The following is a 15,851-nucleotide window of genomic DNA, read 5'->3' as shown; positions in this document are numbered from 1 at the left end:
TGATCAGATTTGCTAACAGTTTATCAATCTTGTTTATCCTTTCAAAGAACCAACTCTTTGTTTCATTAATTCTTTGGATTTTTTTTTTGTTTCTATTTCATTAATTTCTGCCCTAATCTTTATTATTTATTCCCGTCTACTGATTTTTGGTTTGCCTTGTTCTTCTTTTTCCAAAGCTTTAAGGTGAAGCATTAGGTCGTTTACCTGTGACCTTTCTAATTTCTTAATATAGGCACTTAAGGCTATAAATTTACCTCTTAGAACTGCCTTCATTGTGTCCCAGAGATTTTGGTATGTTGTGTTCTCATTATCATTTGACTCTATGAATTTTTTGATTTCCTTCCTGATTTCTTCATTAACCCATTCATCATTTATTAGTGTATTGTTTATTTTCCATGATTTTGTGTATGCTCTATAGCCTTTCTTGCTATTGATTTGTAATTTAATTCCATTGTGGTCAGATAGAATGCAAGGAATTATTTCAATTTTCCTGAATTTGTTAAGATTTGCTTTGTGTCCTAATATATGGTCTGTTTTAGAGAATGTTGCATGTGCTGCTGAAAAGAATGTATATTCTGCAGCATTCGGATGAAATGTCCTGTATATATCTGTTAAGTCCATTCCTTCTATGACCTCATTTAGTCCAGATGCCTCTCTGTTTATTTTTTCCTGGGATGATCTGTCAATTGATGAGAATGGGGTGTTAAAGTCACCCACTACCACTGTGTTTGGTGTTATCTGTGACCTTAGTTCTAATAGTGTTTGTTTGATGAATTTGGGAGCCCCCATGTTAGGTGCATATATGTTTAGGATTGTAATGTCCTCCTGTTGGAGTGTGCCCTCAATCAATATAAAGTGACCTTCCTTATCTTTTTTGACTAACATTAGACTGAAGTCTACCTTGTCAGATATTAGGATAGCAACCCCTGCTTTTTTTCTAGGCCCTTTTGCTTGAAACACCATCTTCCAACCTTTCACCCAAAAATAATGTCTATCCTTTGTAGAAAGGTGAGTTTCTTGGAAACAACAAATTGTAGGATCCTGCATTTTAACCCAGTCTGCAAACCTATGTCTTTTTGTTGGGGCATTGAGGCCATTGATATTAAGAGATATTATTGAAAGGTGTGTATTTATATTTGCCTTTTTTTTTTTTTTTGTGGTTCCAGTTCTACCTGTGCTCTTTTAACAAGTATTTGAGTATTGCTTGTTTTTTCTAGGTTCCTTATATGTGTGCTTTTCCTTTCTTCAGCATGGAGGATTCTATCAAGTATTTTCTGTAGAGCTGCTTTTGTCTTCAAATACTCCCTTAACCTGCTTTTGTCATGGAATGTCCTTATTTCTCTGTCTATTTGAATGGATAACTTTGCAGGATAAAGTAACCTTGGTTGACAGTTGTTATCTTTCAGAACTTGGTATATATCACTCCAAGCCCTTCAGGCTTTAAAAGTTTGTCTTGAGTAATCTGCTGTAATCCTGATGGGCTTACTTTTGTAAGTAACTTGATTTTTCTCTCTAACTGCTTTCAATATTTTTTCTTTGGTGTGTGTATTTGGAAGTTTGATTATAATATGGCGAGGAGAGGTTCTTTCCAGGTTTTGTCTGGCTGGGGTTCTAAAGGCTTCCTGTATCTGTGTTGGCACCTCTTTTCCAATTTGGGGAACATTTTCTTCTATGATTTTGTTGAAGACACCTACTATGCCTTTGGAGTGAAATTCTTCTCCTTCTACTATGCCCTGAATTCTAATATTTGATCTTTTCATATCTTGAAATTCCCACTCATACTTTTCTGTAAGTTTGTCTTTCTCTTTGTTGGCCTGTATTAGATCTGCCGCCTGGTCTTCTAGCTTAGATATTCTATCTTCTCCTTCATCCATTCTACTGGTGAGATTTTCTACAGAGTTTTTTAGTTCATTAACTGTGTTCTTCATTGCTAGTAATTCTGACTGGTTTTTCTTTATTATTTCTATTTCCTTATTTATGTCTTGTATTGCCTTCTTTATTTCATTAAATTGGTGTCCTGCATCTTCTTTGATTCCTTTGATTTCCTCTTTACGTTCCTCTTTGACTCCTTTGATTTGTTCTCGACTTCTTTGAACATATTTACAATCATTCTTTTAAAATCTTTCTCAGGCATTTCCTCTAACTCGTTCTCACTGGAGGTCATTTCTGATGCATTAATACTTTTGGGTGTATTTATATCATCTTGCTTTTTAGTGTTTCTTGTGTTATAATGTATATATTTTTGCATCTTGGATTAAGTTAATGCTTGGATTTTCTAGCTAGCTGTGTATTCTTAGCTGTATCAATTGGTTTGATGTTATATATTTTCAGGGTAGGAGGTTGAGGTGTTAGATGTGGCTCTTAAGACTCTGAGAGTATCTACAAAGTTGGTCCTAGGGGTTGAGTTTCCCTGCTATGGGGATATTCAAGTAGGCTGAGTGGAATAAAATACAGGTAGATTCTAAAAGTTAACTAAATTCTGTACCCATTCAGTCAAAAACAGCCCCAAGTATGTATGCCAGAGTAGTTATAATTACAACCAGATCCTCTATCAACATAGAGGTTAAGATTTCTGGTCTGTTGAGGATCCAAGTCAGCTTGTGACCAAGTGAGACCCTTCCCTGGTGCAAACCCAGTTATGTTGAATGAGTTTGGTCTCACTCTAGTTGCTGCCTGGGTTGTCGGGCTGCTGTTCTGATTTCTGGAGCTGGGCACTGGCTTTTCCTGCAGGGCATGCCAAGCCTGGCAACTGTGGCCCTGCAGATCTGCTCCCCCCCTGGGTCTGTCAGCAGCTGAAGCTTCTGCTGCTGGGTCAGCTGTTGTTGCCGCTCCTGGGCTGCTGCTTGGGCCGCTGTTACCGGTGCCGGAGCCACTGATGTTGCTGCTGAACTCTGCTCCTGCTTGGGTCCCGCTGTCGGCTCAGGTTGGTGTAGCTGGGTCCCGGGACCGCTGCTCTGTTCGCCGGAGCTGGGCTCAGGCGGTGGGGGAGGGGAGGGAGCTGCAGCTGCTCTGGTTGTCTCGCTGCTCCACGTGGTCTTCTACCTCGTGGTCTGCTCCTCCGTTACTCACTGCCACTCTCCCTTCACCTTTCCTGAGTTGCGGAGAGCGCGGTGTGAGGGGAAGCTCCCGTACCTGGCTTTTCTTGTGGCTGGAGCCAAGCTTGGCGGCTTTCTAGTGCGCCGTCGCTGCCACCGCCGCCGCCGTGGTTGGCCGAGCTGCCGGAATCGCTTTTGCCAGCCTGTCCAGACTCTGGATGCTCTGGATATCTCCTACTTCTCCTCTGCTGCTTCAATTTCGTATACACCTCACTTTTTAGTGAATGTGTGTATTTAGCTGAGTTTTTTTGGTCTTCCTCCCCCGCCAGGCTGCTTTGGCGTGGTACCTACTCTGCCATCTTAACCGGAAGTCTCTGTATGACTTTTATGAAGGGCTGTTGGATTTTGTAAAATGCCTTTTTGGCATCTAATGAGATGATCATGTGGTTTTGTCCTTCAGTGCATTTATATAGTGTATTCTATTTATCAATTTACATATATTGAACCATGCCTGCATCTCTGACATAAAGCCTACATGGTCAGGGTGAACGATCTTTCCAACATATTCTTATATTCTGTTTGCCAATATTTTGTTGAGAATTTTTGCATCTATGTTCATGGGGGAGATTGGCCTGTAATTTTGTTGTTGTTATTGTTGTTCTATCTTTGCCTAGTTTTGATATCATGGTGATGCTGGCTTTTTAGAAGTAATTTCGTAAGATTCCTTCTTTTCCTATTTTGTGGAAATGTTTAAAATCATTTGTGTTAGTTCTTCCCTGAAGGTCTGGTAAAATTCACCAGGGAATCTATCTGGGCCTTGACATTTTTTAGTTAGGATATTTTTGATAATTACTTAGATCTCCATACTTGTTATAGGTCTATTTAAGTGGTTAATCTCATCTTGAATTAACTTAGATAGGTCATATAAATCAGATTTGCTAAGGTTTTATTAAAGTGACCTTCCTTATCTTTCCTGAGTAATGTTGGACTGAAGTCTAACTTGTCAGACATTAGGATAGCAACCACTGCTTATTTTCTAGGTACCTTTGCTTAAACATGGTTTTACAAACTTTCACCTTAAGATAGTGTCCATCCTTTGCAAGAAGGTAAGTTTCTTGGGAGTAACAAATCAAAGGATCCTGATTTTTAACAGTCTGCAATCCTGTGTCTTTTGTTTGGGGCATTGAGGCCATTGATATTAAGAGATATTATTGAAAGCTGTGCATTTATTTTTGCCACTTTTTTTTGTTGTTCTTCTGGTTTTACCTTTGCTCTCTTGTATTAACTAGTATTTGAGTATGGTTTGTTTTTTTCAGGTTCCTTATGTATGTTCTTTTCTTTCTCTTCAGCATGGAGGATTCTTTCAAGTATTTTCTGTAGAGCTGGTTTTGTTTTCAAATACTCCTTTAGTTTGGTTTTGTTGTGGAATGTCCTTATTTCTCCATTTATTTGAATGGATAGCTTTGCAGGATAAAGTAACCTTGGTTGACAGTTGTTATCTTTCAGAACTTGGAATACATAATTCCAAGCCCTTCTGGCTTTGAAAATTTGTGTTAAGTAATCTGCTGTGATCCTGATGGGCTTGCCTTTGTATGTAACTTGATTTTTCTCTCTAACTACTTTCAATATATTTTCTTTGGTTCATATGTTTGGTAGTTTAATTATAATATGGCAAGAAGAGGTTCTTTCCAGGTTTTGTCTGTTTGGTGTTCTAAATGATTTTTGTATATGCATTGACATCTCTTTCCCAATTTTGGGGAAGTTTTCTTCTATGATTTTGTTGAAAATGCCTACTATGCCTTTGGAGTAAATTCTTCTCCTTCTACTATAACTTTAATTCTTAAGTTTGATCTTTTCATAGTGTCCTGAATATCTTGAAATTCCCATTCATTCTTTCCTATAAGTTTGTCTTTCTCTTTGTTGGACTGTATTAGATCTGCCTCCTGATCTTCTAGTTTAGATAGTCTGTCCTCTCTTTCATACATTCTACTGGTGAGATTTTTCTAGAGAGTTTTTTTTTTTTTAATTTCATTAACTGTGTTCTTCATTGCTATTAACTCTGATTTGTATTTCTTTATTATTTCTTTTTCCTTATTTATGTCTTGTATTGACCTCTTTATTTCATTAACTTGGTATTCTGTGTCTTCTTTGATTCCTTTGATTTCCTCTTTTATTCCTTTGATTTTCTCTTTGACTTCCTTGAGCATAATTATGAATATTTTCTTGAAAGCTTTCTCAGGCATTTCATCTAACTCATTCTCACTGGAGGTCATTTCTGATACATTAATCCTTATTGTTGGATTTATATTATCTTGATTTTTGGTGTTTCCTGTGTTATAATTACATATATTTACATCTTGGATTAATTTACTGCTTAGATTTTCTAATTAGCTGCAGTACTATTAGATGTAGCAATCAATTTGATGTTATACATCTACAGTGTTAGGCCTTGAGAGGCCCAGACATGAGACCTAGATAAAGTCTCCAGCCAGATATGAGTCAGCAGGATGCCTAATGGCCTCAGGCCTGCTACTTCCATGTAGGAAGTTGGAGTTCTCTTGTGCACACTCAGAACCAATCATCTCAAAAGTACTGGTATGCTATTGGCCCTTATACCTCACCCCATCCTAAAATCCCCACCCTCGTTCTCAAGATTATATAAGCACTGCCTTTTACAATAAAGTGAGTTCCTGCTTTGATAAGACTCCCGGCTTGGTGGTGTGTCCCTGGCTGTCAACACTCACCCTCCTCCTCAACCCCTTCGGAGGAACCTGCAGGCCTGGTCTGCAGGGCTCTGTCGGCGGGGCAGGTAGTGCTGAGGGAAAAGACCAGGCCTTCTGGTTCCTCCCAAGGGGTTGAGAAGGAAGATGAGCATTGGGATGACTCAGACCTCTCCTAGCCACCAGAGGAAAACCACACTGAGTCAGGCATCTTTTCAAAGCAGGAACTCACAGGAACTCACTTTATTGCTATGAGCAGTTGCCTATATAATGTTGGGGACAAAGGTGGGGATTTTAGGAAGAGGGGGAAAGCAAGGGCCAATAGTAAACTGTGACTATTAGCAGGCCAGAAGCCATTAGGCATCTTACTGGCCAGAGACAGGTTGCCAAACTTTAGCTAGGCTCAGGAAGTTCCACTAGGCCTCACTCCTGGGCCTTTCAGGGCCCAACATCTCTCCCTTTTGTTTTTGTAAGAGCATTAGTCACCATGGCCCCTGTCTTAAGTTGTCCCCCTCTGGGGATCTTACCCATCATTGGGTACCAAGGGTTTAGCTCACTGAGAACCCATTCCATGGCCTGACTTAGATTGTCTCAGTCAGCGATCTTACCCTCATCGGTCACATGGAGGGCAGGGGAGGTGGCAGTGGGTCATCTGAGGAACTTAATTCCTGAGTTGACAGCCCATGATAATGTATCTCGACCTGATGAAGTTTTATTGCCTCTAGCCTCTTGTGAATAAATTGTGTAATTTTGTTAATTACACAAGGCCCAAAAGTGAGGAGAAGGACAAGGAGGAGAAGGAGAAGGAGGGAGAGGGGCCCAAGTGGAGGGAGAAGGTAGGGTAAGAAGTCATGTAAGCCCCTCTGCAGCAGGTTGTTCTGGAGGTCCCACTGCCTCCTCTCCAACTCTTCCTGGAGCTTCTTAATCTTGTCTTGGATGATTCCCAATTTATTGGCATAAAAGTGGCATTTTTACTGTAAAAACAAGCATACACCTCCCTTTTTGGCCATTAGTAGGCCTAGTCCTCTCCTGTTTTGTAGAACTAACTCAGCCAGGGAATATAGCTTTCAGGAATGATATCTACATCTGGGATTAAGGTGGCTGGGGCACAAAGGCCTGTCCAATTGGTGGGCATAAAGTCATAGGTCATCCCACCTCCACAAACATAAACCATTCCAGAAGGCAGGCAGTGTTGAGTACTGGGCTCAGTTGTGTTAAAAGTACATAAGGAAGGATGATTGTATCCCACATCTACACTGGAATTATTAGGGGAAGGCGGGGCCCCAATTCAAGTTCCAGAGGAAACATTGGGGAAAGCTGGACAGGGATGGGGAAGGTGGCTGAGCAGCTGGGGAGGCCCAGATATTTTAGGTCTCTTGTTGGTACCCAAATGAGTCTTTTTCTTTTTACAAAGTTTTCCCATAGACAAAACTTCCATGAGCTTTATACAAGTTTTTATCAAAAAACTCCTTTCTGTTACAGAGTTTGTGCACTTTAATCACTTCTCAGTATAAAAGATTATCCCAAGTTTGGGAAACAAACAAACCCTTTGATCTCAGCAATATAAACATAAATATTAAGGAATGGCCAGCTCTTATCAGTAACACTGAATGTGTATAATCTTGCTTACATATAGGTGTTAAAGTCTTGCTGTCAAATGGCCCTGATCTATGGATACAAGGCCAGCCAAATGGCTCCAGACAATTCCTTACACCTTTTTTATTTTTTATGAACCGGGCCTTTTTGGGCCTTGGTGCAGTAAGACTGTGTCTGTCTTAGGTTGTCCTCTACAATATTCAGGCTTTACCCATCATTGGTACATGAATTCCATCATTCATGCCTTGCCTTAGGTTGACCTAACTTGAGAGAATCTTACCCGTCTTTGACTACCAGCCTCTGTAGGGGCTTTAAGATAATGTCTCAGGAAGCCGGGGTCGGGTCCATAGCTGTATAAATTGTACTTCTGCATGGATATCCATAAAGGATCTCAAAAGGCATTTAATGGGTATGGGCAGCAGACACAGAATGAGCAAAAGACAAACACCTGTAGTAGCAAAGCTTTCTATCCAATAAGTGAGAAAATTTCATTGAGGCAAGACAGACTTAAAAGATATTAAGTCATCAGCAGCTTTAGCTGCATCAAAAATAAGATGATTATTTTGCAAAGACAAAAATCTCTGAATGCAACTGAATCAGATCTAAGGAAATATTATCGTTGTGCCAAATATCTCTTAAATGCATTTTACCAATGCTGTTGACTGTTATTATATTTTTTAGAAGTAACATAAATCCATTGAAAATCTACATGACCCTCCAAATGAGTTTTAACTTTCAACCCTAGTACATAGAGCATCTAACAGGTGAAACTGTGTCTAGGGTAAGGATCAAGCCCAAGATCTTAAAGGGCGGTACAGTTTGAACTTTCTCAGGAGCTACTTTAAAGCTGTGTGTATGAAGGATACTTAGAAATTAAAAGTACAAGCCTAAAGCCAAATGTCACAGTACATTTTAGGAACTCCTGTTGGCACACTTTGTATAACTTTAGATTGAAATCTGAAACCCACCATCACACCTTAAGATAAATGATTTATTTAAATTACCACATTTCACCCCTGGGTCCCAATAGATTTAGATAACTATCACACATTACAAATTGTTAGAAAAAATTTAGAATATTTAGGGTAAATAATGCCTCTTTTTTAGTTGGTCATGTGGGGGTAAGGAATCCCCCTTTTGTTTTTGTAACTGAGAGTTTGATTATATCTTTTAATGATAGCCTGGCCCTGGGGTTTTATGGAATGACTGTGGAATGTGAGATTTTCCAGGTCTGGAGAAAATCTACAAAGGCCTTGCTTACGAAGCAGGGGCCATTTTCTGTTTTACTTTGATCAGGCAGCTCAAGAGTGGCGAAACATTGAAGCATATGACTAATTGCATGTTTAGATTTTTTCCGGCATGTGCCAATGCCCAGTAGGCATGGGAAAAAGGTCAGTGAGCTGTCACCACGAGATGGTGGACTTCTCTCCTGTCCCCACCTGGGTCAGTCTAAGGGGGCCATGTTGCAGTCTCCCAGGAGGTGGATTGTTTGCCATTTTCCAGTAGGGAAGGACTGGGCACAAGCTGCCAGGAAGGGGGCCAGCTATTTAAATTACCAAATTCCACCCCAGGCTCCCAGTAGATTTATAACTGTCATATATTATAAATTGTACTCAGTTCAATTTTAAAGGTCCCCACAGTCTTGACCAATTTAAGATATTAAGACCTGTAAAAATAAACAAATTAAACACTTCTAACATATAAAGGCACAGAGTAAACATTTTTAACTGGTATAAGGCATAGCAAGGAGAGGCTAAAACAATGTAAACTGAACCACTATAACCTAAAATTAGTCTCAGTGTCTGTAATTTTAACTTGCTTGAGGTTTTCTAGCTTAAAATCTTAATTCTCAGCCAGGCTTGGTGGTGCACGCCTTTAATCCCAGCCCTCAGGAGGCAGAGGTAGGAGGATTATCATGAGTTTTAGGCCACCCTGAGGCTCCATAGGGAATTCCAGATCAGCCTGGGTGAAACCCTACCTAGAGAAACCAAAACAAACAAACAAAAAAACCCAAATCTTAAATCTCTTAATCCAATATCTCTAGCTAAGTCTATTACAAATTTACCCTTGATTAAACTCTCTGGGTGTGGGCAGCAGGATGCAGCCAGCCCTTATGCCAGTAGCCAAGTTCCAACAAAGTTCTCTGCAGTCTTTTTTTCCTCTTAGAAAGCTCATAAGCCAAGCCATGAAGTTTAATGTTGTCTGTATTTAGCATTCTCAGACCCTCATCAGAATAGTCTATAAAATTTAGTTTACCACTCCAGAAGACACCTTTGGTTGTAAACACCATGTCCATGTCTATTTCTCCAAAACAAAGGTTCCAAAAGATCAACATCTACATGGTCAGGTTTATCTCAGCTCATTCCTCAGTCTGTATCACACAGCTTTAGATTCGCTGAGATAAACTTCCACACCAGGTACAGTTATAGAGGAAGAGATATTTATTGAAGCTTACAGATCCAGGAGAAGTTCCATATAGGCAGAAAATGCTGGCCTGCCTTCACAGGCCCAAGCAGACAGAGAAAGAGAGAGAGAGAGAGAGAGAGAGAGAGAGAGACAGAGAGAGACAGAGAGAGAGAGAGAGAGAGAGAGAGAGAGAGAGAGAGGACAAGTCTTTACACATACAAAAGCTGCAGATGCAGCTTTCTAGGCCCAGTTCAGAAATTCAGATGCCACCAGTGAACCGAAAGTGAAAGGTAAGAGAAAGGGAATGAAGAGATGTTGACAAACAAGTACAGGTTATAGAAGCAAAGTTTAGCACATTAAATATGGACACTGTTTCATAACTTATGAGGGTACACTCACCCGCACATGTACACCAATTACCTCCTCAACGAATGCCTCTCACAGGGCACTAGTTTGCCAGGTTCCCAGAGCCACACGTTAGGTGCCAGAATGCCAGGCAGGTAGTGCTGAGGGAAGGACCAGCCCTGCTGGTTCCTCCCAAGGGATTGAGGAGGAAGATGAATATCAGGATGACTCAGACCTCTCCTAGTCACTGGAGAAAAACCACACTGAGTCAGAAGTCTTTCCAAAGCAGGAACTCGCTTTATTGCTATGAGAAGTTGCCTATATAATGTTGGGGATGAAGGTGGGGATGGAGGGAAAAGCAAGGGCTAATAGTAAACTGTGACTATTGAAGTGATAATTAGCAAGCCAGATGCCAGTTTGCCAAACTGTAGCTAGGATCAGGAAGTTCCACTAGGCTTCATGCCTGGGCCTTTCAGGGCCCAACACTGATCCTTTCTCAGCACTACCTGCCAGGGGAGCCTGGCAGTCAGGGCATGAGCTTAAGGTTCTAGGGGTGCTTCTTAAGGCTCTCAGAGTATCTACAAAAGAGACCCTAGATGTTGGGTTTGCCTGCTATGAAAGTATTCAAGTAGGCTGAGTGGAACAAAGTACAGGCAGATTCTAAAATTTAACTATACAATGTGACACATTCAATGAAAACCAGCACAGCACTTATGCAATAGTAGGTATTGTGACAACTAGATCCTCTAACAAAGTCACAGTCCCTTAGGATGTGTGTTGTTCCACACCCTTAATTCTGTCAAGTAGGAGGCTAAGATTTCTGGTCTGTTGAGGGTTCCAAGTCAGATTGTGACCAAGGGAGGCCCTTCCCTAATGAACAACAAAAGAGGAAACAAAGACACCATAAATCAGGAAGCAACAAATGACAGCCCAAAATATAGCTTACTTAAGAATGGCAAAACTGACAATCCATTAGATTTAAGATATAATTTATCTTGACATGGAAGGTAAAATTAGCACTTCTGATTCAAGCCTATATATCAGGCTTATTTGACTGGTACTGACCTGGTGTAATCCCAGTTACCTTTTGGTTTGATTTTGGTCTCAGTTATTCTGCGCTCCTGCTTGCGTCCTTTATTGCTGTGCTGTGGGCTCAGGTAGGGTGGTTGGGTCACTGAACCGCTGCTCTGGTTACTGGTGCTGGGTATGCGTAGGTGTGTTCCTTTCCTCAGGTCTCTGGTACTTGCTGGCACTTGCACTGGTGGTGGGGGAGGGGAGGCCATGTATGATGGCTCTAGTTCTCCTGTTGGTCCACATGATACTTTTCCTCATTAACTGCTCTTCCATTGGTTGCTGTGGTCCTCTCTTCACATTTCTTGAGATTGTGAGGAGGTTGGTGTGAGTAGAGAATATCCTCACCTGGCTTTTCCTGATGCTCATCCCAAGACTGCTGCTGTGGCCATGAGGACCTGGTGCTGCCAATGCTACAGCCACTTCTCCCTGCTTCTATGGGCTCTAATTGTTCTGGATATCTCCTACTTCTCGGCTGCCATTGGTAATTTCTTATACACCTACTATTTAGTAGAAAAGTGTATTTTGCTCTTATTTATTATTTATTTTGGTCTTTTCTTCCCTAGGCTGCTTTGGCATGGTTCCTATGCCACCATCTTAACCAGAGGTCCCTCTATATGTTTCTTATTTTCTATTTTTGTTGCATCTCTGGCTGGTTTGGGTATTAGAGTAATGGTGGCTTCATAGAAGGAGTTTGGGAACATTTCCTCTTTTAAATTTGTGTGAAATAATTTGAGAAGTGGTGTTTGGTGTTGCCTGAAAGTTTGGTGGAACTCAGTTGTGAATTCATTAGGGCCTAGATTTTATTGTTGTTGGGATATTTTTAGTTAACATTTGCAATTTCATTAGAAGTAATAGTTTTGTTTTGTTTTTTAAGGAAGTCTATCTGTTCTGGATTTAGTTTTGGAATGTTATAAGAGTAAATTAATTCCTCCATTTCTTCCAGGTTTTTCAATTTTGTGGAATACAAGTTTTTGAAATATTCCCAGATTATTCTTCCAATTTCATTAGTGTCAGTTGTGATATCTCCATTTTCATTTCTAATCTTGATAATTTGAGTCCTCTTTTTTTTTTTTATCAAATTGGCAAGTGGTTTATCAATGTTGTTTAGTTTTTTCAAAGAACCAACTCCACACTTAATAAATCTTTTTGCTTTCTTTATTTCCAGCTAATTGATTTCTGCTTTGATCATGATAATTTCTCTCCACTGGTACTTGATCTCTCTGTTTTCATAATGTAGTTATCTAGTGCTATGAACTTACCTCTTAAAACTGCCTTCATTATGTCCCATAAATTTTGGTATGGTGTGTTTTGATTGTTATTGTGCTGGATAAATTTATGGATTTCCTTTCTGACTTCTTCAACAACTCATTCATTATTTAATATTGACTTGTTCAGTCTCTAGGAGTTGGAGTGTTTTCTTTTGCAAATTTCTAGTTTTAATGGGAATTATGTCAATTTTTCTGAATTTGTGAAGACATACTTTATGTCCTAATATATGGTTTATTTTGGATGAAGTTCCAGGAGCTGCTAAGAAGTTTTCAATAGAATTTTGGTGGAACATTCTATATATGACTGTTAAGTCTATTTCATTTATGGCATTGTTTACCTCCATCGTTTCTTTGGTTATTTCTTCTTGGAGGGTCTGTCTATTGACAATAATGGGGTGTTAACATCTCCTACATTTACTGTATTGGGATTTATATCTGTTTTATTGTCTAACAAATTTTGCTTTATAAAGTTAGGTGCCCTTGTATTTGGTACCTATGAGATTCTGATTATAATAGCTTCTTGTATAATTGTTCATTTAATGAATATGAAGTGACCTTCCTTTTCTCTTTTGATTACTTTGTGGTTTATGTTAATTTTGTCCAAATTAAGTACAGCTACTCCTGCTTATTTTGTGTTTCCATTTTCTTGAAAAATCTTTTTATTTCCATCTTTTCACCCAAAGGTGGTGTTCATCTTTTATTGTAAATTGGGTTTCTTATAGAGAGCAAGGATTCAATTTTCTTGTTCAGCCTATTAACCTGTGTCTTTTGATTGTGTAGTTGAGGCCATTAATGTTCAATATTATGGATATAAATTTTGGGACAACTGTAGTGGAGGTGGACTTAGATGTGGTCATTTTTGGATATATCCCTGGTCATGGAGGGGGAAGAGGAGGATATGGTGATGGAGGGCCTGTATACATCAAGTGTGGAGTTATGGAGGTAGTTATAACAAATACGATGGAGGAAATTATGAAAGTAGAAGTTAAAATGATCTTGGAAATTATAACCAGAAATTTTATAACTATGGTCCAGTGAAGAGTGATATCGTTTGTGGTAGCAGGAAGATTGGAGGACCATATGGTGGAGGAAACTATGGTCCAGGAGGCAGTGGAGAAAGAGGAGTTATTGTCAGAGAAGCTAATACTGAGTTTCTTCATACCTATCACGAGTTTTACTGTACAATTTTATTTTTATTTATTTATTTGAAAGAGAGGCAGGTTAAAAGAAAAGAGAGAGAAAGAGAGAATATGGGCATGCCAGGGCCTCTAGGTACAGCAAATAAACTTCAGAAGCATGTTCCACCTTGTGCATATGGCTTTACAGGGATACTAGGGAATTGAACATGGGTCCTTGGCTTTGCCAGGAAGCACCTTGACCACTAAGCAATCTCCCTAGCCCAGGCTTCACTGTATAATTATAAAAAGATAAGAGCCCAGAGATAACAGAACAGCTTCAGGTTATCAAAATAATAATGTTAAGGAAACTCTTATCTCAATCATCATAAATATTCAGTGATATGACAGAAGACACAAGAGCAGATGCCAGAGAGACATTTTGTGAATGGATTGGATTATTTAATAATGTTACTGTGGAGGAAGGCTTGGGGTAAAAAAAATGTCTTTGAGACAGTTTCTTCTCTTTTCAATTGTAGTTTCTTTCTAATTGTTTTTTTAAGATTATAGAAACATTCTTTCTTTGTTAATGTTAAATGTGTATGCTTTGGGTGACATGTAAAACTAGTTTGAAGATTTTTCTCAGTTTTGAAAGCTATTAGTCAATATTATGACATAACAAGACATAACAGTTTTCCTTTAAAAAAAGTTAAGTGTGTTTGTGTAGATTTAAGAAGCTGTTGTATATTTAGGATTGAATAAAATCATTCTAAAGGGGAAAAATGTATCTTACTGGGAAAACATTGGCTCTCCTCAGTCCTCAGTTCTATGGAATAGACATTCTGGGAGCACTAGCTTAGCTCTAGCCTCTCTTCTCTACATTTCTACAAAGCTGTCCTCCAGTAATACAAATCAGGCTGGCAGGCTACCTTCCATGGATAATTTGGTTTGCCTCTGATAGCTCTTCTTTCTTTCTCTTTATAAGTAAGTCCAAAAATGAGGTCTGGCAAAGAGATTGAGTGAAGGAATGGTAGAGGGACAACTAATCAAAATCTAAGAAGATATAAATAAATAATGTAATCCTACTTTTTTGGACAATGGAACACTCAGGAGTTGTAGATTGTTGCTAGAAAATTTTCAGTGCCAGGGATGGGATATCTTCCAGTGAGTTGTTGCCCAGGGAAATCCCTGATGCCTCCAAAACATTACAGGCCATTGCCAAGGCCCTTGGTTTCCCATCAGGAATAGATGGTAAGACCCTATTGCTGAAGACTCCATATACTTGGGCTGCAAGGCCACTGAGAAATCTTGCTGGAAATGAGTTGATAACCTCCTCCATGTAGAACAGCTGACAGAAAGCTGGAAGAAGCCATTCTGCATGCAGTTCAATGGGAGAAAGAGAAATCACCAGTGAAGATACTCATCAGTGGACACTGCAAGTCTTATAATTGGCCACCCAGGCCAAATGAGCCAATGGATGCAATAGTGGCATGTCTGTCATGGGGGAAACCAACTGCCCTCCAATTGGACTGGAGGCCCCACTCCATGGGAAGGGAATACATCCCTGATACTGAAAACTTAAAACAGGGGTAGTCATAAGCCCTAGGGGTGTAACCTCTGCTATTGTCTGGCCAAATGTATATACTCTGCTTATCAAACTGCCCAGTAAGCACTTCTGTTAATGTTCACACCCTTATATTAATGCTACTGTCGCTTTTGGTTGAGAGTCTTCTCTTTTCAGATGGCAGTGACCTTGGGATGACTCAGAAGGTATCATTGTGATAGAAAGAAATGACCACAGTGCTCAGTACTGCAATATCTGTATCTCATCTTCCAAGGCTCAGGGTCTAATGTGGAAGAGGAGGCGGAAAAAAATGTAAGAGTCAAAGGAAGGGCAGGACTCCATACAACATGCTCCCTCCATACACAAAATGGCCTGGATATGCATGGCCTCACAGTGTCTGACACTACCTGCATAAGACCATCATAAGAGGAGGAAAAGATCAAGTCATCAAAAATAAAAGAGAGACTGATTGAGATGCCGAGGGGGTATGGTGGATAGTGGAGTTTCAAAGGGTAAGTGGGAGGTGGGAGGGTATTACCATCGGGTATTTTTTATAATCATGGAAGTTGTTAATAAAAAAATTAAAAACATTAAAAAATTTTAAAAAAGAAAGTCAGAAATTCAATAATTGTTTGGACTTATTTATTCATTATCTTGATGCATGCCACAGACCATTCAGGGATACCATAGAAGTATAATCACCACATATGTCCAAAGATAAACACAAA

Source organism: Jaculus jaculus, chromosome 9 (assembly GCF_020740685.1).
Source record: "Jaculus jaculus isolate mJacJac1 chromosome 9, mJacJac1.mat.Y.cur, whole genome shotgun sequence".
NCBI classification, from domain to species: Eukaryota; Metazoa; Chordata; class Mammalia; order Rodentia; family Dipodidae; genus Jaculus; species Jaculus jaculus.
Note: the sequence above shows the minus strand (reverse complement) of the source record.